General features: G+C 32.9%; 1 protein-coding gene and 1 pseudogene across 1 annotated transcript in view; both read left to right on the forward strand.

The window, feature by feature from the left end:
• The window catches only part of LOC135206710 (tyrosine-protein phosphatase non-receptor type 9-like), a 224,650-nt gene that overhangs the window by 198,694 nt on the left and 3,094 nt on the right, over positions 1-22,862 (forward strand). The gene's annotated exons all lie outside the window — the stretch shown is intronic.
• LOC135206792 (tyrosine-protein phosphatase non-receptor type 9-like) lies at positions 1,257-20,593 on the forward strand (annotated as a pseudogene).

The following is a 22,862-nucleotide window of genomic DNA, read 5'->3' on the forward strand; positions in this document are numbered from 1 at the left end:
TTATCGCTTGCTTTTCTTGGAGGGGCGGAACCGATCGTTGTAACTTACTGAAGAAAAATATATCATCTCTTCGATGATACGAGTCTCTCTCTCTCTCTCGATAGTGATGAAGCTCTGTGCTCCACTTTGACTGATTTTCGCCTTGTCTCTCTTAGAAACAAGAAGTTGTCATGCTTTTGTAGGTCGCTTATTGTTCGAAACATGTTTTTGTCATTTTGCTTGTCTATTGGGAACGTTTTAAAGTGGCTGTTCGCCCTCTCTTCTCATAGTGACCTTGGCAAATCATAAAACCTATAAAATATAAGCTAAGAAAATTTAGTCTGATAGACTTAGTAGTTACACACACACACACACACACACACACACACACACACACACGGCTTGAGACATGAAGTACTTGATTTGGAAGTGTTGCTTTAAAATCATATATACATGTGTATGTGTGTGTGTGTGTGTATATATATATATATATATATATATCAGTTACACATGTACACTGACTTACAATATATATATATATATATATATATATATATATATATATATATATATATATATATATATATATATATATATATATATATATATATATATATATATATATATACACATATATATCAGTTACACACGTGTACACTGTCTTGTCTTACAATATATATATATATATATATATAATATATATATTATATAGTAATATGTATTCATGTATATGTAATATATGTATAATTTTGTATGTGTACCTTTATTTTACAAATAGGTAAGCTTTTCCTGATGTTGGCTTGTTTCCCTTTGTATTAGCTTCAATACCATGCAACCGATTTTACGTAATTATCAGTAGAGGTTCTCGTGAATGGACTTTTTATCGATTTTGATGTGCATCAGGAATGATGTCATTTATTGCATGTTATTTGCTTGAATGGACAGGAAAGGTAAGGTGCAGCAGGTGGATGATGTTTGTCTAAAGAGTAGATAATTGTGAGCTTGAATTTCTCAGGCCTGCTCTTGGATGTGCATGACGGATTATATTTTAAAAAAATTCAGCGAGATTTTTTCATGTTAGCAGCTCATGGATTTTTAAATAATGTATATTTCCCCTTTTTTATTGCAAGTAGCATCAGGTTATAATAGAACTTGATATGACTGAATGATTTTTCTGTAGGAACTTGAAATATATTTGATTGTTCATTGGTTTTTAGGTGAATGTACTGCATAGATTGCATTTTTTCCAGGCTGTTTAGCCATTTGTGTGTTAATTTTTGCATTTGGTTTTTCCTTTAAATGTTGATTATTTTCTGCTTGTCACTGCTCTGACTTGTGTTTGGTTTCCTCCACAGGCGACAAAAGAGTTTGTAGAACAAGTGAATAAATTGCGACGCTCCCGGAACGTGGGTCCTTTATCATGGAACACGGCTGTCAAGTTTCTTATGGCAAGGAAGTTTGATGTTACCAGGTAAGGCTCTGGGAGATTGAAGACCCCCAATGGTTATGTGTCTTTCAGCTTCAGGTCATGGGTGTTTATGAATAGATTATTTTTTAAAAATTGTCCATCTTATTTGGTTATTTTATTATGTCTAGATTTTTTCATTATCTTAACACACTATGATTTGTCTGGTTGTGTTTAAATGCAAATTTTAACACTGTCTAATCTTGTTAGATGTAGACTTCACTTGCTTTTTGTTTTATCCATCAGTTACACCAAGTTTGACATGAAGATTTTCCCATCTTTGGCCTTTCTAGCATTTCTCAGTCTCATTTCAATTAATTTTTTCTAAAATTTTCATATGTGACATTTATGTTATGAACCTGTACACTTGGTATTTTGAGACTGATAAGTATACGTATAAGCTGTATGTGGTTTGAAAAATAGTATGTGATTAAGCATGCTTAGATGAGAGGAATTACACTACTCTTCTGGGAATCAATATTAAGCAATGGCGAAGATTAATTGAAATTCACTAAACATGCTCCAATATGGATATCAGACCTGTTTGGACAAAACTGGTTTATCTGTACCTTCTGCAGTTTTAGCTCAGAAAGTTGGCTTCTGCAAGAATGAAAAGGCAGGAATGGAAATGATTCATCTTCCTTGTATCATTATTTTTGGTAGTAGTTTTGTGAGTGTGATTTAATTTTAGACTTTGTCCAAGTCTTGCCTTCGGATGTCCTTTGAAAATGTATTTTATGGGAAATGTTTGGAATAAAGTGCAGATAAATGTTTCAATTATGACATGTTTGAATAGTAACCGGCAACAGCTATTTTTCACTTGTCACCATTTTGATGGTATAATTGTTGTACTTTGTGTACAAAATAATTATTTGAATGTTTTCTTTCAAGAAAATAATAATTCTTATAGTGTACTTAGCCAAGAGAAGTCAAATCGTATTGTTTCTCTTGAGTAGGAAGAAGGAAAAAAAAAAAAAAGAAGGTATACGAGTAGCTAGTAGTTACCTCTCCTCTCTTTAGGTGTCACTCGAGTTGGGAATGCTCAGTCAATTGCTTATCAGAATGAATGAATTCTTATCACTGATAAGGGAGTGAGTGAGTTACCATGGGTTATAAGAAAACGTATTTTTCTTGGGTGCATTATCATCAAGTTGTCCAGTGGTAGATTTCTTTTATGTCGTGATTGAACTCATCCATTCTGTCTGTCTCTCTTGTCAGTCTGTTCTATCATTTACTATATTTCAAAGTTTTTTGCTCTTAGTGTATAACATGTTCCTCATTCCTGTTAAAGACAAATTCTGTTTGAAATACAGTTGTGGAGTCGAGAGATATTAGCTTTACTAACAATGGTAACGTCTGTGGTGATTGTAATTTTTGTGTGATTTTAATCTGAAAAGATGGATGACAGTTGAACAGAAGTTTTTTGTTTTAGGCAGTTCTCGTGTGGAAATGTCTTGTCATTTTTAATGAAAAGTTTTACATTTTTATAACCTTGTGAAGCAGTTGAATATTTTGGATTTTAAAGTGTTGGAAAATGAATAAGGCCCTTGGCCTTGGTAGGCTTGATGTACATAGTCTCATTTGGGCAAGTTTTGCTTTGGTGGTTTCATGTTTAAAACATTATTCTATATGCCTTTCAGGATATTCATGTAGGGTATGAACACATATACATACATTGTATTACTTTTATTTTATTGTTTTGCAACCCAAAGTACACAGAGGACAAGGTCATTTTTCATCATCAGTGATTTCTGAGAGGGAAATAGAAGGCTCTGGGGTTTACACGAGGTCCTTGATATCCTTATCACTGTTATGTTTTACTTGAAAGCTGCTTACTTGAGTCTCCATTTTGATGTATTCAAGAAATGCCCTGATGTGTAAATACAGTCCCATCATCACTAAAGTCAGGAAAGTGAACACCCACAGGTGTTTCTTGCATAATTCCTTAATGAGATCCATGGTGTAGCTCAAGTTCTAGTTAACAACTACCCCCAACTGTGACAGTGATACAACAGAGCTTCCTTATTTTCTTCCAGGTTTGGACACCACAGATGAAAATGTTTTATAGAGCACAGATGAGCACTTTTTAAGTGTCATGAAACATCATCTCCACCAGTGCCATTCCTTCTGAAATGGACAAGGTCTTTAACCTTTGATATTTAATGTCTGAAGCCTTTGGTCACAAAGCATCAATCTGAAATACGACTATTAATTATCAACTATTGGTGAGGCAGGGAACTGAAAAGATGTTTTAGGCCTTCAACAGTATTTATCATACTTAAACTTGATTCACTAGATAAAGAAATTGGCAAAAATGGACAAATGAAATTATTTAAATAAATATACAAAAGTTATGATAAACTTCTAGGCCACCTAAGCCTCTCAACAGTGTTTAAAATGCATATACAGCTAAACCTTCTAGTACAACTAAACTGCTCATATAACTAAACTAACTCCCTGTGCAAGAGTGAAGTCAAAGATAATTAGAATGTTTAGTATCACCACAACCAAGCAGTCTAACTTCCTGGGATTCTCCAATAACCACAAAAGTCATCATCCAAAGATAGTAAAGACAGATTGTGTACTCATAGGTCCCCACTTCCATAGTCAGTGACTGCAGAAAGGTGAACAAAGCTTCCTGGGAGCTTCCCCCAAACCAATTCCTTAACTTATTACATGCCTGCCGAACCTTTGGTTTGAAGAAAATATATACAGAAAACAACCCATAGCAAAATGGAGGTTTCTCCTGTAATGACTCAATTACAAACTCATAGACAAATATTGGACATCATAATTTGTACAGGAATGACCTAAGGTATAATGCTAAATATTTGTTTGCACACGCAATCTTTATCTCTTGCCTTACTAAAATTACAACCATCAAATACTTTACGGGGTTTTTTTATTCTTAAACCCTAAACCATTAAGAATATGGTCACCTAGGGTTGGGTTGACCTTGCAGGAATTCATTAAAATGAGTCTTGTGTAGCTAAATTAGCAGGTTATACTAGTTTTTATACTGAACTGACAACTAAATTAAAATCTCTAGAATTTTGTGAACAAACAAAGGCAGAAATGTCACTTTTTACTTAAGTGTTCCTTAGCACCTTAACATCCACTGGACAATTAAGTCCTTTGCATCCATCTGCTCATAAAATGCAGGGATGGCTCTGTTAGCTTGCCCTGTTACAAATTATTCTTGTTTTCTCTTGTTCCAGCCCTGATTTAAGGTTACAAACAGGCTAATGCAGAAGCCACATATATGTATATAACAATATTTTTACATTACTAATATACAATGACCAGTCTAGGCTTATTGTAAACAAAAATGGCAAAATAAAGTTACAAATGTATTTGAGAAGAACTTAAAATGTTAGAGAATACACTCTTTGATTAAGTCTTGGTCATAATATCACCATATCAGAGGGTGTTGGAGTACCAGTGTCTGCTCTTTTTTATATCTCCTCACTATGTAGCACATAGTGGGGCAAGTTTGTAAATGAGAGAAAGCAGCTTTATATTGCAGGTTCCTTAGAGATCTTGAATGATGGCCTGTATCTGGATGTCGTGGATTTTTTTAAATTTTATTTTTTTTTTACAATTACCTACGTATTTTATCAGTTACCTACCTTTCAAATATTCTGATAACATCAATGGCAGATTTAAGGGGGGGACCTGGTCACTTCCCCCATGGATATGAATAATAGAACAGTTTTCTTTCAATAAATCCTTATTTGTAACAAATTTTTTTAGTTAATGATTATTTCAACAACTACCACTGTGTGTATGTGTGTGAGAATGTTGATATATATGTTATCATATGTGTGCTTAAGTACTCCCATTGAAAGATCCGCCACTGGGTAAAAACACTGAAAAATCAGATGGTTCAATGCAAGTCTTTTGACACTGAAGGAAGAAAATCATTTCATTTTTTCTTTTTTACTTTATTATCCACTTAGTTTCATTTGTATGAAGTATTTATTGAGAAGTTACATTTTTTGTAACAATTTTTTCCAACTGGGATGTCTTTCTTTTGTGCCTTGTTGCTTTCAACAAACTTTTTCATTGTCAATTCTGTAGCAGTGTATAAATTGACAAGTATGTTAATTTTTCTTTTTCCCACTTATCAGAGCTGTAAATCTATATGAGCAACACGAAGCAACTAGACACAGGGAAGGTTTAATTCACTTGAATCCAACTTCTGATCCTCTCCGTGCTGAGCTTACATCTGGAAAATTTACCATACTAGTAAGTATTTTGTCACTCAAGCATTTATTAGAGCTTTGGTTTCATTCTTAATCACATTTGAAAGTTCATATTACAAAAGTGTTATTTAATGAGAAACAGTTTGGAGGTTTAAGTACAGGAGATTAAGAATTGTGAACCTATTGAAATATTCTATGAACCTCCATGTATAAATATTAGGTAAATCATAAGTAAATATTTGAGACAACACTCCTCTTTTGTTTGGATAATACTGATTTAGTTAAATTTTCTTATTTCATAAAATGCATACATAGCAAAAAATTTTAAAATAATTGTCATAAAGTGTATGTTAATTACCTAAAGGTAACTGAACTGAAATTAACCGATCTATCAATGTCTTGTTTTATTTTAATAAAAATGCTCAAGAATAAAACAGGCAAAAACTTTTGATGGCAGTGAATTAATAATAGAAATTCGTAGGGCAGTGTTCAGTTTAAAATGATCTGCTAACACGTTGAAGTTTGAAAACTAGCAATTAGCAAGTGTGTAACTTCCCTTTCCATAAGATGAGCATTAGAAGAGTACTCCATCCTAACATACATGTACTCTTATTTTAGTAATGATGTTCTTGTCTCACCCAGTAAGCTTCATTAGTCTTTGCCATCAAGTTTTTCATTGTGTCCATTAATATATGCATACTAACCTGAATCAGGGTAGCTGAACACTGTCTTATAGTCAGTATCTCATAGATATTGTAATTTCTTAGCATAAGGGTTGCTATACATAAAAGCTTATCATAAGAGTTAAAAGTTGTTGAATTATGTTAATTAAAATATAATTTATGCACTTCCTGCGAGTTTCCTCAATGAAATTATTCTACAATATGTACTATAAATTCTTTTAATGTATTTTGCTTGTGACAGTCTCATTAGCATTAAATGTAGGATTGCACAACAAAATGTTCTTGAGGATGTTGTTACTGAATCTGCATTATTGATACTGGAAAGGAGACATTAACATAAATTTAAAGTTCTGTTGGCTTCCTCAAAGTTTGATATTAAGTTTCTGTTAAAGTGATTTCTGTAAGGACAAGTTAGTGGACAACTGAGGTTTAAAATTTTACTTTTCTCATAACTTTACAGTTTTAGCATTTTAATTATTTGTGTTACTACATATCTTCCTTGCTGTGAAAGTTAAAACACCTTGTCAGCTTGAAAATCAAAAGTAAATGACATCTCTTCCAACAGCCTTGCCGTGATACTTCAGGAGCGGCTATTGCAGTGTTCACAGCCCGTCTTCATGATCCCCGTATTACCACTCAACAAGCAACCTTGCAAGGTGTTGTTTACCAATTGGATGTTGAGTTAGAATCAACCCAGACTCAGAGATGTGGTTTAATTTTCATTTATGATATGAGTGAATCCTCATATCAGAATTTTGACTATCAGTTATCCCAGAAGATACTCTCATTGTTAAAGGTAATTAATGGCATTGTTTTGGTCATGTTCTTTGAATAATTTTGATAATTGTAAATAAGATTTAAGCAGTAACATAGTTAGCATTATTAGGTTTGAATCCCAACATGTAATTGTAGGATGGACTTTGTTTCCTTTGCAGATTCATTATCTGTGTGGAGGGTTTCAGATAGCCATATTTTTGTTAGATTATGATAGTTTTCTTCAGTCTTTTGATATTTTTATCCTTCCCTGTGTACTGTATAGTACAAACATTTAATTAGTAGACTTCGTCAGTCTTGATATTTTTATCCTTCCATGTGTACTGTATACGTACATACATTTAATTTGTAGACAATATGATTTTTAAAGTTTGTACAGGTTTATCAGAATGTATTATTCCCATAGAATGGACACATCAAAAGTTCTATGATTTCCATTTGTATATTAAAAAAATACTATGGAACAAAACCAGATTAAAACTACAGTAAAACAACAGAGAGAACTGAACAATTGATAAGATACAAAATATTGCTATGATAGACATAAAGAACTAGGTAAATAAAGGAAATAAAACATTAATGAGCAGTAAGAATATTAATTGTAATAAACTAGGTAGTGTTTTATCTAAAATATGCAGATATTGAAGGAAAAAAAAAAAATAAAAAAAAACGGGGTAACATTTCATTTTATGATTTTCTGATTTTACTTGTAATTTTACTGTAGTCCATTTATACCATACATAATGGTAAAGTCTGCTTTTATTCATGTAATTCATTGATTTCGTGATGTTTTGCAACCTGTGATACATTGCCTTGGGTGGTTTTGAAATTTGTGATTCAACCCTGAGGTATTAAGATTTTTGGCACTTCGTAAGGTGATAAAGTAAAAAGAAATTTTGTGTATGAGAAAGTAATATACAAAAGCTGATAAATTATACTGTACTTTCAGGGAGGCTACCCAGCTCGACTTAAGAAAGTCTTAATAGTAACAGCACCATTGTGGTTCAAGGCACCCTTTAAAGTACTGAGACTTTTTGTTAGGGAGAAGCTGAGGGACCGTGTATATACAGTTTCACTGCCAGAGGTAAGTCTTTTTATTTTAATATATACTGTCTCTAGTTGAAGACAGTTATCAATATTCTAGTGTTGTATGAACATGTGACCTATTCTGATAATTACATGAAGATTTGGAAAGTAAATATGAACTATGGAAACCCAGTTTGAATGTCCCTGAAGAGAAATTTAAGCTTCGTGGTGATAAAACTCAACAGACAGGAAAGATGTAAATGCCCTAAGAAATGCAGACAAAAATCTCTGTAGATTATTCATTAATGTAGGCTAATGTCACTGACTGGAATTTGACTTTTCATAATAATATTTTTCAGTTAACACTTGTGTAAATATTACATGGGTAAATTGGTGATTTAAATGATACTGTACAGGTATTTTGTTTTATAATGTTTACTGTAAATCCCACTGTGCACTGTGAGGCTTGCTGAGAATGTAGAGTGTAACAATTTTAATAGAATATTACTCAAATATAAAAGAAATGTGTAGATTTTGCCAAAATCAAGAAATCATACTCATGTTACCATCTAGATACTACAATTTAATGTAGTGTATACATGCATGGCTGAGGATGTCAATCCCCACCTCAATATTTGTAAGGAGCTAAAAATTAACCTTTAAAGAGTTTCAATATCATTTCTAAAAGTAAATGCTACTCTTGCTAAAGTATTTCTTGAATACCTGTCACCTAGAAACACTTATTTACTGTAAGGACTTTGGAAAAATGCTGGGTATCCTATCCTAGACATTTGGTGTGGATAATACTCGGATAGTACTTTACCATAATACTTTTATTTCTGACTTTACATGTCATATTTTTTTTAATTTTGGAAAGCTTTGCAGATGAGTAGAAAAGTATGACTGCAAATAACCCTAATTACTGGCCAGCTTCCAGTGTTCCAAAACTGTATATACTACAGTACTTGCTAAAAATAAATGCAAACTATTTAATCTGTTACTTGTAGACATGTTTGATATATATTTATGATGATGTGAGTGTGACATGCTGCAGCTGTGTTGCATTAAAGTTTTGAAATATTGTTTCCTAGTCTGGAATTTTGCAAAACCCAGAATCTTCAAATTTCTCAAAATAGCAATGGTTTTCTATTTCCATTAATGGTAGTTATTGCTTAAACCCTCAAAGGAAACTTTTATTTGTGACTGTATTCCTTTGGCTTTTTTTCTGAGGAAAACTAGTGTACCCTTAGTCATTGTTTGCTGCTAACTTTTTGAGCATCAGCATCCATATTCCATGATGTCGAATCCTCCAGTACAAGAATTATTTCATTCTTCATACTTTGACAATTTGAAACCACCTTTTTGGCAGTAATACTTAATTTTTCTGATTTAGGGAAAACAGATAGAAAGGTTATCTTATTTGTTTCTTTTTCTTCACTTTTATTTTATCCGAATCTTAGACTGCTTCTGTTGGCTCTGTCTATTTATTTTATCTAAATCTTTAGCCTACTTATGTTGGCTCTGTTTTATGCTTGCATAATTTGATTTTTCTTAAGTGAAAGCTCTCACGAAATATATTAATTAGGAAGCTATGAGGAGATGCATTGCGTTTCAGTTTGTTACATGGGCCCAATCATGAGTGGGCTACAGTTTGTTTTGTTTTTCTTTTATGAAAATACAAGTTCGTTTTTGTGACTGGCATTTGCAAGAATGTGGCCTTGGAGATCTTGCATCAAATTGTGTTCTTTCTGTTGTTGAAAGTGCAGTTAGTCACAGACTGTGAATCCAAGTAAACAGCAAACTTGAAGTCTTCTGTTCATAGTTAGCAGTTTATAAACAAATAACTGACTAGTACTGTATGGCAAAAACTTCATTGTATCTACTCATATTAATTAGTATATTTGAACCACACGAGAAATGCAAGTTTCTAATTGTGTTCCCTGGGAAGTTTTAAATTGAACTTTTGAAAAAAAAAAATTTTATAAAGGCAAAAAAATATACTTGTGCACCATCAGTGGGATTTATTATGATCTTTTTTATGATTTTATTGTACATTAAGTCGCAGTTCCAGTAAAGACTGTCCAACAATTTGACCTGTACTGTATTTAGTTTCTGCATTCAATATACATACATATATGGATTGAGCCATTAACTTTCTTAAATATTTGAAAGCACTTCATGTAAGGCAATTGCCACCTGTTAACTCCAAACCCTTCTTTACCTGCAGCTTGTAAACCACATACCTAGTGAGTGTTTACCAGTACAGCTGGGTGGGAGTCTCAACATTGACCACAGTGCATGGTTATTACGTTGCTTAACTTCCATGACAAACAGGCATCCTTCTCAAGTTTGTGAGCCTGCTCCACCCCCTCCACATACCCAGCTGGAGACACTCTTTCAAGTGTAACAGATTTGGACCATAGTGACAATATGGTACCCTGTGCAGACCATGATCCGAAAGGTTCCCAGGAGGATGTAAGTTTCATTGAGTATCTTTCTCAATTAAACTCAGATATATTACTGCATAATATTTCATTTTAGTCTGAATATGTTCATAACACTGTTCTATGTGGGTACATAAGTATTTCGTTTTAAGTTATTGTAATTTTTTGGGAAATTTTTACAGATTTTTAAGTAAACAGATGTACTTTGCTTTATAAGAAATAAGAAAAATAATTTTGTATTTGTTTTAGAGATTTGTTTACATTACAGTAATGTATGTATCCTAGCCAGTAATCAAAGACAACTTTTTTTTGCCCATTGATTCATTAATATTGGGAACTGATGCTTAGATCTGAAACAATCTGGATAACAGGGGTTCCCATTTTCATAGGTAAGGGTAAGGACAAACCAACCCAATTTCAAAATGCTACTTGATATGCTGCAAGCTTCTTAAATGATAAGTCTTTAACAAAACTCAATAACAAAATTTAATTTTTGGGGGGTTTCAAACCTAATACAAAGTACCAAGGTTAAGAGTCTGTAAAGAATATTTACAAATAAAGAAAGTCAAAATAAAATGCTGGAAAAAAGCAGCTTTGAAAAATTTTAGTCTATTAATTAAAAAAAAATACTTAACCTTTTTTCACAAATCTGATGTTGCTTAATGCTTCTTGTTCTGTCAGCTGTACCAAGAGTGTAGTGATGATGGAAGCTCTTGTGGGAAAAGTTCGTGCCATGACAGCCACGATGAAGAGGATTTGGAAGAAGAGGGGGAAGAGCTTGTAAGTGAAGATCAGTTGCTTACCTTGAATAACTTAGTTGAAGAGAAGGAGGTCCAAGAAGAAAAGAAAAAGGAGGAAGATAAAGAAACTAGTATGCCAGCCAAAGAGAGCTCTCCAGCACCTGAGATTAAAGACACTAGAAGTCATAATGGCCACACTATTGATGATACTAGTGGAGGTGAGTCTGGGTTTTATTAGTTAATTTTCCCTTGTTTTATCAATGTCTTCTATACCCGTTTCTTAGTTCCTATTGAAATGGATACTATTTTAATGAATTGTAATTACTCTATTAAAATGGATTCTTTTCTTTATTGAACTGTAATTCCATTGAATTCGAATATCTGTTGCATGTTGGGTGAGGGGAAAGTTTCACAGCTTATCTCTGTCTTGAGTTATGGGTCTGATCTGAACTGACTTTGCCCTTAAGGTGTGTAATTGGTGCCCCTCCCCTCCGCTAACAACATTGCACTAAGATGGAGGTGGGGTGCCAGATTTTGGTGCAGGGGAAGAACTGGGAGATGGTGATAGGGCAATTTTGTAGCCCAGTAGGTGCAGTCTTCAGACATACAGAAAAAAAAACTGAATTTCTGTTATTTCATTTCATTTCAATTCTTCCCTCCATGTTCTTAAACTGATACTGTTGATAAGACTACTGCAAGAAAATTACCAGGTTTTGACAATATATGAAATTCCAAATACCAAAAGGTTCTTAAAAGAAGAAATTTTTTGTGTAGGTAAAATCCATTTTGAAATGTATCTAAAATGATCATTTTAATGTAACTGCTTTACTTATATATTTCATGTATTATCATGGTTTATAAAATAATGTACATTGCAATTATTCACCATTGCTTCCTAGAAATTTTTACATTTATAAAATCAGTATTCTTAAAATCAGTAGCATAAGTTTACTGACCATACAGTCTATCCCCACCTATTTGCGTTTCAAGATTCGCGGCTTCACTTATTCACAGCTTCACATTTTCACGGTTCAGGATTTGTGGCTTCACCTATTCGCAGATTTTTCTGCATCGAATTATTCATGAAAAATTCAGTAATTTGTGGATTATGTCATAAAGAAATATTAACTAATTACAGGCAGTCCCTGGTTATTGGCGGCCTCAGTTATCGGCGGTATGGCTTTATGGGGCTTGTCCAGTGCTGAAATGTGCTGATTTCCAACAACAGGAAATGAAAGAAAGATTATACCATTATCATCACCAGTAGAAGAAAAAGCTGAACTCCCATACTAGAACAAATCTCCAGATATACTCTACCACAATGAATATGAAAAGGAGATGACATCCTGCCATAACTTATAATTACAAGAACTCAAAAAAATGAGTAAAGGCACTGTGATCCTTGTTGGCTATACTATGTAATATGTTTTAGTGAGCCAAACAGTATAACAAAAGATAGTCCAGTATGACATTGTATACATGGAACTAGAAATACAGTTCATTGTATCGTGGATGAGAGCTTGTTTTCAATTGTTGTAATTACAGTAGAATGACAGCTATGAAAACATTTTTCTGAGAATCATCTGCATTGGTGTAAGAAGCAATGGAAATTAAATTGATTCTTACATATAATTATGACTGCAATCTTGGACAGGATATCTCTTAGTTTTTAAAAATATAGAATCCTGAAACTGTCTTATTTGATTTTAATTCATCATTGCTTTTATTTAAAACAGGCTTTTTATATAAAATTCTCATTTTGTTTGTAGCCATGGTTCTGATCCTAATTATGTATTTTTACCTTCAGGGAGAGAATCACCATTGGCACCTCCTAGCAGTGGAAGCAGTGGATTTAGTGATGATGACAGTTTGCACTTCGATGATGGTCAAGGTTTTACACTCGAGGAATTTGTACGCCACTTAAGAGATAAGGTCGGCAAGGGTTGTATCATGACTATACACAGATCAAAAATAGGCCACCTGATGGCACATTTGAAAACTCTAAGTAAGTGCAGTTAAAACTCTTTAAGTTTTCAGTTATTAGTATGGTAAGCTAGTATAACAATTTTATTTGGTTCTAATTTGCTGTCTTACAGTTTAAAAAATTGCTTCTTTGAAAGTGGAATACTGTATTTGAATGATATTTCTGCTCTTTCAGAAAACGTTGAATCAAATAAAAATCGGTACACAGATGTTTTATGCTTTGACCATTCAAGAGTGGTACTAGCACCGGAAGATGAAGAAGGACACACTGATTACATTAATGCTAATTATGTAGATGGCTACAAACAGAAGAATGCCTTTATTTCTACTCAAGGTAAAATAGTAGTTACTTAGGTTTGTTGGCCTCCATTCTTATAGTATAACTTTCTTAGACAATGATGTATTACTTCTTTTTGGTCTTGACAGTGCTCTCATTCAGTCATTCTCAAATGTCCAGCATGCCGAGTTTTGCATATATATTCATTATTGTATTAAATATTTTTAAGTATGTGAGAATGGTTAAGGTTTGTAAAATATAGCAGTAAGTTACTGCACTTGTGATAAAAGTAAATGCAGTCGTATTTTATTGTGGAAAATGAGAAATGTGAAGTTCATTACTTATTGCATATTGTGGAGTTTTGAGAATTAGTGTCCTATGAGAAAATAATATGAACAAGTGCATAGGAAACAATAGAAAAAGAAGTAAGAAATTATCAGGTATGGAATTTTAGGAATGTAGCATTACTACAAAAATTTCAGGATAGGAAAGATATATTTGTATACCTGGGCTTAGCACCAGATATTTTGTTGCATGGATTGTGTGTAATATATTTCTTACAACAAAATTCTGAAGCTAGGAGAATAATTGTGAGTACAGTAGTACCTCAGTTTATTGGATTCCAGCTTTGCATAATTAGTTACTCATCAGAAATTTCTGATGACATGGACATATGAAAAAACAATAATTGGATTTTGTAAGAAATAGAAAAATTATGTGAGCTTGCAAGCCATAGATGCCTTCTTACTGTGTTAAGTGACTCATTTATCATAACTCAACAGAAATTCTACTGAAACGTTTTTTTGAGACTTACTCATTTTGTACTGAAATATTAAGGAATAAAATTAAGAGGTATAGTAGAGATTTTGAAACCTGTATTGTATTCAGGACCTGTGCATTTTTCTGTCTCAAAAATGATATTAAGTTATGCATAGTAATAATTTATTATTACACAAACAAACCTCATTTTAGCCATAGCTTCCATAAATCAGACATATTGTGATCAAACTGTACATATATAACATTAATGTAATTACATCACTTAGTAACAGGGCGTAAAGTAGAATTATTACATGAAAAGCCTGAAAATCTGACACTTGAAAAATTTACTTGCAACTTGGAGAAAGTTTCTGAATAATTTCCAAGTTGAGTAGCTACATCATTATGAATGTATTATGTTATGATGCCATTTTAGTAGTGATGCATTTTGCTGATAAATCTGTTTAACCTAGAAAGCATACAGTACAAGTTGTGTTGACTGTGGGGTTTGTTTAATGCTTAAGGGTAACTATAGGGTTGTTACATATTGGATTTCACTGCTTATCAGAAGGCCAGACTTATGGAACTTTCAGTAACCTTAGGTTCTTCTGTAATTGAAATTGTACTCTGTTAATAAATAATTCCCATTCCCTTGATCAAGTATTGCTAGTGATTGTTTCATTTTAGGTATTTAGTTTCGTAAGATATATTTATATTATTGATATAAGGAATCATGAACTTTAGGTTTTAGTGTTTTTTATATGATGATAAAGTACTCTCAAATTACTGAATACTCCTTAAGGATAACAAGTCTAGGGCTGAGAACTAAAATGGCCAATGTCAAAAAATGGCCAATTGTAGTTAAGACCATCACTAAACTAGAAATTTATCTGTTTCAGTGCTATAATGGTCAATGTTATAAGTTAAGCAATCACCCCCCAAAAAAAAAAGCTTTCGTTTGCTGTACTTACCTGAATTTTAATAAAGGAAGCAGTATTTTAAATGCATTTTTCTGGAAACATGGTTTTATGACATTGGCCTTTCTAGTTCTCAGCCCTACAAGTTAACTCAAACCCTGCAGTGCTATATATGGGTAAAAGATAAAAAGTTAAGTGAAAGGCAAAAGGTTCATTACTGCCACCATAATGTTTATTCACTATTTTAGGAAATGTCATTTCATAACAGTAAATGTAATAAGAAAAAGTGCAGCAATATACATCAGCATTCTGTAACAAAAATAACTTGTAATTTTGCTGAATATATAATTATGTCTTAAGTTTTGCCAGTGACCTCAAAACCCAGAGGCTTGTCAGTCAGAATTAGTTAGATTACAGCCATAAAGTAAGTTCATGCAGCTGGCCAGATTAGAAAAAAAAGCAGAATGCCATTGGATATAAACATAAATGCACATTATATTTACTGTATTGCATACAGTTGTCATTATACAATAGAAACGACAAATCACTCTGGGGTAAAAATAATGCTTTTATGTAGCTCAGAATTTTGAAAAAACAAAAAATGGGAGACTGGCAAGTTGGCAGATTATGACATCTGTTGTTATTGCTTCCAGATAATAGTGAAATCAATGTTGCTTGATGCAATAAGGTGTAAATACTGCCAAGAAAAAGGATCCCCAAATAGTCTAGTCTCAGTCCTGAATTGAAAGTTGTAAAAAGTAGTTAACTTATGTTTTTCTGAAAATAATACTTATGAGTAGTACACTGATATACTTGCAATAATCTATTAAGGGAACATCTTAGAACTGTGCAGTAGTATTCAGTTGTTAGGCACAGCTGGTTTATAATACTTATTTCACATTTGTCACTCAATTTCATGACCAGGATTTATTTTCATACAAATTTTCCACATTTTCATTGTAGGTCCCCTTCCTGGAACATTTGGTGATTTCTGGAGGATGATTTGGGAGCAGAGGGTGTGTGTTATTGTCATGACAACAAGGGCAGTAGAAAGAGGTAGAACTAAATGTGGCCAGTACTGGCCTGTTGAGCAGGGTGCACTTGTTTCTCACTCCCATTTCACTATTACGAATACTCTTGTTTGCAACTATAGAGATTATACAGTGTCAGTCCTCAGTATTCGAGATAATAAGGTGAGTGAACTGGTTAAACCCAACCTTATTTAATTTTAGTTTAATTTTTCATTATTACAGATAATTAAAGGTACAGAATAGACACCCACAGGATTAAATTCTACAGAAATTTCATTTACAGGCTGTAGGAGCTCAATTGGGTACTCATTCTTTTCAGTTTTGCCTTAGATCAATGAACAAAGTTCTAATGAAACTGTTCTGTAAAGTAAAAAGAAAAAAAATAAAGGGATTGCATTCCCACCTTTCACATCACAATTAAGGTATATTTTTAAAGTGATTTACAGTTACAGTCTACCCTCATAGGGAAGTACTGCTTGCAGTGTCTTGTGCAGCAGAATTTTTAGTATACAACAGGCCTCTGACAGTGTCCCTTCAATGCCATTACTTCTGCCTTGTATTTTTCATTAGTTCCCTTTGATCCCTGCTAGTCACTGTCCAACTTAATTTAACTTGACTGTGTTCCATCTACAAATTCTATTTAAGAATGTAACCATTGGATGAGCCTATTAATTGTTTAATATTGTGAATTTGTCTTGTTAAATGACATTTTAGTAATAATAAAGTAAAATGATATAAATAATGATGACCTTGTTAATTCATAAGTGGAAGTTAAAGTGTACTTGAAGCTGCTGCAAAGAAATATCATACTGTAGTTTTACTGTAGTATGTTAATTAACCCTTAAACGCCGAAGCGGTAAAAAAAAAATGTCTCCCGTGTGCCGGAGACGTTTCAGAGTGACGCGCGGGAGCGGAAAAATTTTTTTTTTCAAAAAATCATAGCGCGCTTAGTTTTGAAGATTAAGAGTTTCATTTTTGGCTCCTTTTTTTGTCATTGCCTGAAGTTTAGTATGCAACCATCAGAAATGAAAAAAATTATCATTATCATATATAAATAATGCGATATATGATAGCGCAAAAACGAAATTTCATATATAATTGTATTCAAATCGCGCTGTGCGCAAAACGGTTGAAGGTAACAAGTTACTTTTTTTTTCGTTATAATGTACACTAAATTGCGATCATTTTGAATATACAAAATTGTTAAAACGATAAAAGCAACACAGAGAAAAATTATTATCACAAAATAATGCATGAATTCGTAACGCGCAGACGTAAAACACATATTTTTTTCAAAAATTCACCATAAATCTAAATATTGTCCTAGAGACTTCCAATTTCTTTCAAAATGAAGAAAAATGATTGAATAATACTATACTGTAAGAATATTAGCTTACAAATGCAGTTTTCGACCATATCTGACGAGTTAAGTTGTGACCGCCCGAATGTCGAATTTTTTTTATATATATGATTTTATATGCAATTATTTCGGAAATAAGAAAAGCTACAACTTTCAAATATTTTTCGTTTTATTCTACATGAAATTGCGCACATTTTCATATATAAAACTCTATGAAATGCCTAATGTGAAACGGAGCAAATATTCCGAGAATGGGACTTACGCATTTCGGAGATTTGTGGCGGAGAATCCGCGCGGAGGGAAGGAAAGTTTTTTTTAAAAATTCACCATAAATTTAAATATTGTGCTAGAGACTTCGAATTTGTTTCACGATGAAGATAAATGACTGAATATTACTAGACTGTAAGAGTTTTATCTTACAATTGCGTTTTTCGACATTTCGGTAGAGTCAAATTTGACCCGAACGTGGTTTTTTTTTCTATATATCGTGAGTTTATATGCAAATAATTCGAAAATGAGAAAAGCTACAACCTTCAACTATTTTTTGTTGTATTATACATGAAATTGCGCACATTTTCATATATAAAAACGTTATGTAAGCGGCTAATTTAAAATGGTGCAAACATTACCACAATCGCACATATGATTTTTTCGGAAGAGTTACCGCGCGACGTAAAGAAAATTTTATTATTTTTTTTCATAAATTCACCATAAATCGAAATATTGTGCTAGAGACTTCCAATTTGTTGCAAAATGAAGGTAAATGCTTGAATATTACTAGAATATAGCGTTTTAAGCTTACATTGCGTTTTTCGACCATTTCGGTAGAGTCAAAATTGACCGAAGGTTGAAAATTTGTCACTTATCATTTTTATATGAAAATATTTCAAAATTGATAAAAGCTACAACCATGGGTTGTTTTTAGTTATATTGTGCATGAAATTGCGCACATTTTCATACATAAAACTTTATGTAACGGCTAATTTTAAAATGGTGCAAACATTACCACAATCGCATGTATGATTATTTTCGGAAGAGTTACCGCGCGGACGTAAGGAAAAAGTTTTTTCATAAATTCACCATAAATCGAAATATTGTGCTAGAGACCTTCCAATTAGTTGCAAAATTAAGTTAAATGATTGTATATTACTAAAATATAAGCGTTTTAGCTTACAATTGCGTTTTTCGACCATTTCGGTAGAGTCAAAGTTGACCGAAGGTTGAAATTTTTGGCACTTATCGTTTATTTATATGAAAATATCTCAAAACTGATAAAAGCTACAATCATGAGTATTTTTTTGTTGTATTCTACATAAAAATGCGCACATTTTCATATATAATAGTCCATGTAACGGCTAATTTAAAATGGTAAAATAATTATGTCAAAGTGACGAAATAATTTCCGAGATGTGTCACAGATACTTTTTAGTGCGGCAAGAAAGAAATTCGCGCTTGCGCGCCTGCGTAACGATTGTAAACAAACAACAACCTTGATCCGTGAACTCCCAGCATCCCCCCAAGGCGCGTGATTCAAGAGTTTTCAGCTGGTTAGTCCTAAAAGTATTTTTCCGCGAATTTTAAAAAAACTTTTGTATGTCGACGTAAAATACGTCCAGTCGGCACCCGAGAGACAAAAAATGTCGACGTAAAATACGTCCAGTCGGCGTTTAAGGGTTAATATATATATGTACAATGTAGTTGGTTACTGATGTTATAAATTCAGAAATGTTTGATACGTTATAAATTCAGAAATGTTTGATACTCTTGCAGTCTGGTGAGGAACGAAAAGTTGAGCATATGCAGTTTACATCCTGGCCTGATTATGGTGTCCCAGATTCTGCAATGGCAATGCTAGAGTTTTTAACCCATGTTAGAGACTCTCAGGCTCGTTTAACTTCAGAGTTAGGAGATGCTTGGACTGGCCATTCTTTAGGGCCTCCAATTAATTGTTGTTCATTGCTCTGCTGGCATAGGTAGACAGGTAAGTGATTGCTCATCTGCCTTTAGTGAACAATTAAATAATTTTTGCTTGTAGTGATATTATATTCTTGATTATTTGTCGTCACAGTTAACGTGGGTAGTTTTGAAACCAGTATCCATTTTATTAATAATAAAATAACCAAGACCTGAGATGGGAACTTTTATATCTTACCCCCATAGACTTTTTCCAAGTAATCACTGTGGATGTTACTTTAGTATTGCACAGTTATGAGAGGGAAAGAAACGTAAGGCTTTTCATGGTATTCCCAAGTATAAATGTCAGCAGATGTTATGTCATCCCACCTCATTCACCACTTAGATAAAAGGAGTCCAAGTTGAAAAAGGTTCACTCCTTGTTGAGTTAATGCCCAAGTAGCCTTGATTAACACTTACATATGTGTATTAAGCAACATTAAAGCAGCTGCAATGGGCTAAAAATGTGTGACAAGGGAATGAAAATTTGTCAGGGTACAATAAGGGCCTAAATATCCAGTGATTATGTTTATTATTCATAGGTTGGTTATTTTTCAATTCTGAAAAGAGACTAGTTTCCAAGCTATCATATCTTTTGAATCTCAGATGTGCATTTGTAGATTTGACTTCATATAGGCATGTTTCTATTTGATGGAATGTGTTAATTAATAATTATGAATATGGACTTTGCCCACAGGGACATTCTGCACCCTTGACATATGCATCCGTCGTCTAGAAGAAGTAGGAACTATTGAAGTTAAAGGTACTGTTGAAAAAATAAGGTCACAACGGGCTTACTCCATTCAGATGCCAGACCAATATGTGTTTTGTCACCTCGCCCTATTAGAGTATGCCATTCACAATGGGAAGTTAGTTGAAGTAGACCTTACAGGATTTGAAGAGGATGGATCAGAATCTGACTGAAAATTTTATTATGTAATGAACAGCAGATTGTATGTTTGACAAATAGTTTTGAAAATATTGTCTTTAAAAAAAATATTGTGGTGGGACCACATGGTCATTGTCCTGATTGGATTTATTTAAAAATGTAAATAGTTGGACATTGGTCAGACATTCCATAACTTGACCTTGTTAAGAAAAAAAAAAAAAAAAATGGAAATTTGGGAAAAGATCAAAGAGAGCATTTTTGTGTAATGAAGGGAATACAGTACTTCTAAGATTAAGAGACGTGAAAGATTGCTTAGTGCATGAATGAGGCATTGCCATCCTTGATGTATAAAAGAAACTGTATATCTTAAGTGGACATTAAGTTTCATTGTTCGGAATTTAGTAACCCACCAGTTACAAGCCGAGTATTATGTGAAGGGGATGTTGCCTGTGGGATGACTGCAAAGTTTAGGGAAAGATAGACTTGATTTCTTTCACCACTGAATTGAGAATGCAGAGATTCTGTGCATATTGTTAACTGCAGGATTCAAGGGCCTGGATACCTCCTATAGCCAAAAGGTGCTGTTGAGTGCTTTTGTCTGAATATTACTACTACTACTACTACCAGTACTTGCTGTGAAGTGATGTAGCCTTTTTGAGTTTGATGTGGAGAATACACTTTTTTTCTTTTCTTTTCTTTTCATATGCCTTCTCTGTTTCCATTGGGATGGTGCACATATCAGAAGGGAAATGTAATGTTGCCCTACATGCATGACTCAGTGTTGCTCTTTTCTCTCTTATATACGGTATATATTAACATGTATTATTTTTACTGTCTAGAAATACGGTATATAAATGGATGGTTGAAAGGTTTAAAGAAAAGAAAAGCAAAATGAATTAGAAACACATTTCAGTTATTGCCATATTTTTCAATAAGAAATTTTTGTATTACTGCACATTTTTGGTACTTACAATAACTTAAAAACTGAGATGTAACAGTTGAAGCTCGTTACTATTAATGGTGAATCAAAACAAGTGGTGTAATTGTTTTAATTAATGTCAAATTTTTACTGTTGTTAGTTTCTCTCATTAATTACAAGAAGTTAGGTTAACACGAAAACCTTGACTTGAATTTTATTAATCAAATTGTACTTGTTGTGCTTTCTTTTTATTTATTTTTTTTGTTTTGCATTTATCTGGAAATGTGAAGTAATATATATTAAATGTTTAAGGTATACAATAATGCTGACCATTCCAGTAGAGGTCACACTTTAGGATTTATGTTGGTGCATTCAGTGCATGAAAGAGGGTACAAAAGATTTTTGATGTGCCAATTGTTGTAGTCTTGCTTTACAGTATTTCATTTTGGCACTTCACAAGAATCTGATATCCCAAAAGATACAGTCACTGATAACGGTTTGTTTGAATCGTGCAATAAAGTCAGCATTTCTGTTATTTTTTTCTCTATTAGGGAACTACAAGTAATTTAACCATCCATAAAATTAAGGTCACAAGAACAGGCTTTGACAGTTCAGAGAATTGGTTAATCACAGAGCTGGGGTTGTTTCATTGTTGTATTTTTAAAATACTGTATACACTATTTAGTTTTAGAACTAAGGTGTTGCATTAAATAACTTACTGTGTTACAAATTTTATTATATATGAAAGTTTTGTTAGTTTTGGAACTTGTTTCCCCTCTGCATTTGTTGATGTAAAAAAAAAAAGTTTTTAACCATTTTTTTTTAGAATAAAGAGGGGGGCACATTCTGTTGCAGCAGACTTAAATTGCAGTTAGTAAACACTGTAATTGCATTCCTTTATCATTTTTATGGGCTGACGGTTTTTCCCAGAAGTGTATGAATTGAAATACAGTTATTCATAAACCATTTACAAGAGGCAACCAAGTTGCATTTTGATGTGATGTTTTTAGTAGCTTATGGTTTTAGACATGGCATTATACTACCTAAGTAATAATTATTTGTGGTTCTTATTATTCAATGTAAAGATTTAAAAATATGAATTTTAAATATAAAAAACAAAGACTTAAATTACTGTAAGAACTTACATTAAATGAAACCATTTTTTATATAAAACATAGTAGTCTTGTTTTCTGTTTTGAAAGTAATGAGATGTCTGGCTGAAATTAGTGAACAGTTGTTTCAACAATACTTATACCAATTTCAGTTGTAAGTAACTTGCTGTTTACATATTCAAAGGTTTGGTACTTTCTAACCAGTGTTTTTTGACTTACAGTTTTCAGTTGCAATTTGCAAAGGTTTGGAAATACATGTTCAGTGCATTTTGGTTGCTGTAAACTGTGGATGAAATTGTAGTATGCTGTACTACATTATTTGCTCAGGTGAATATGTTAAAGGTAA

This window comes from Macrobrachium nipponense, chromosome 31, assembly GCF_015104395.2.
Source record: "Macrobrachium nipponense isolate FS-2020 chromosome 31, ASM1510439v2, whole genome shotgun sequence".
Classification (NCBI taxonomy): Eukaryota; Metazoa; Arthropoda; class Malacostraca; order Decapoda; family Palaemonidae; genus Macrobrachium; species Macrobrachium nipponense.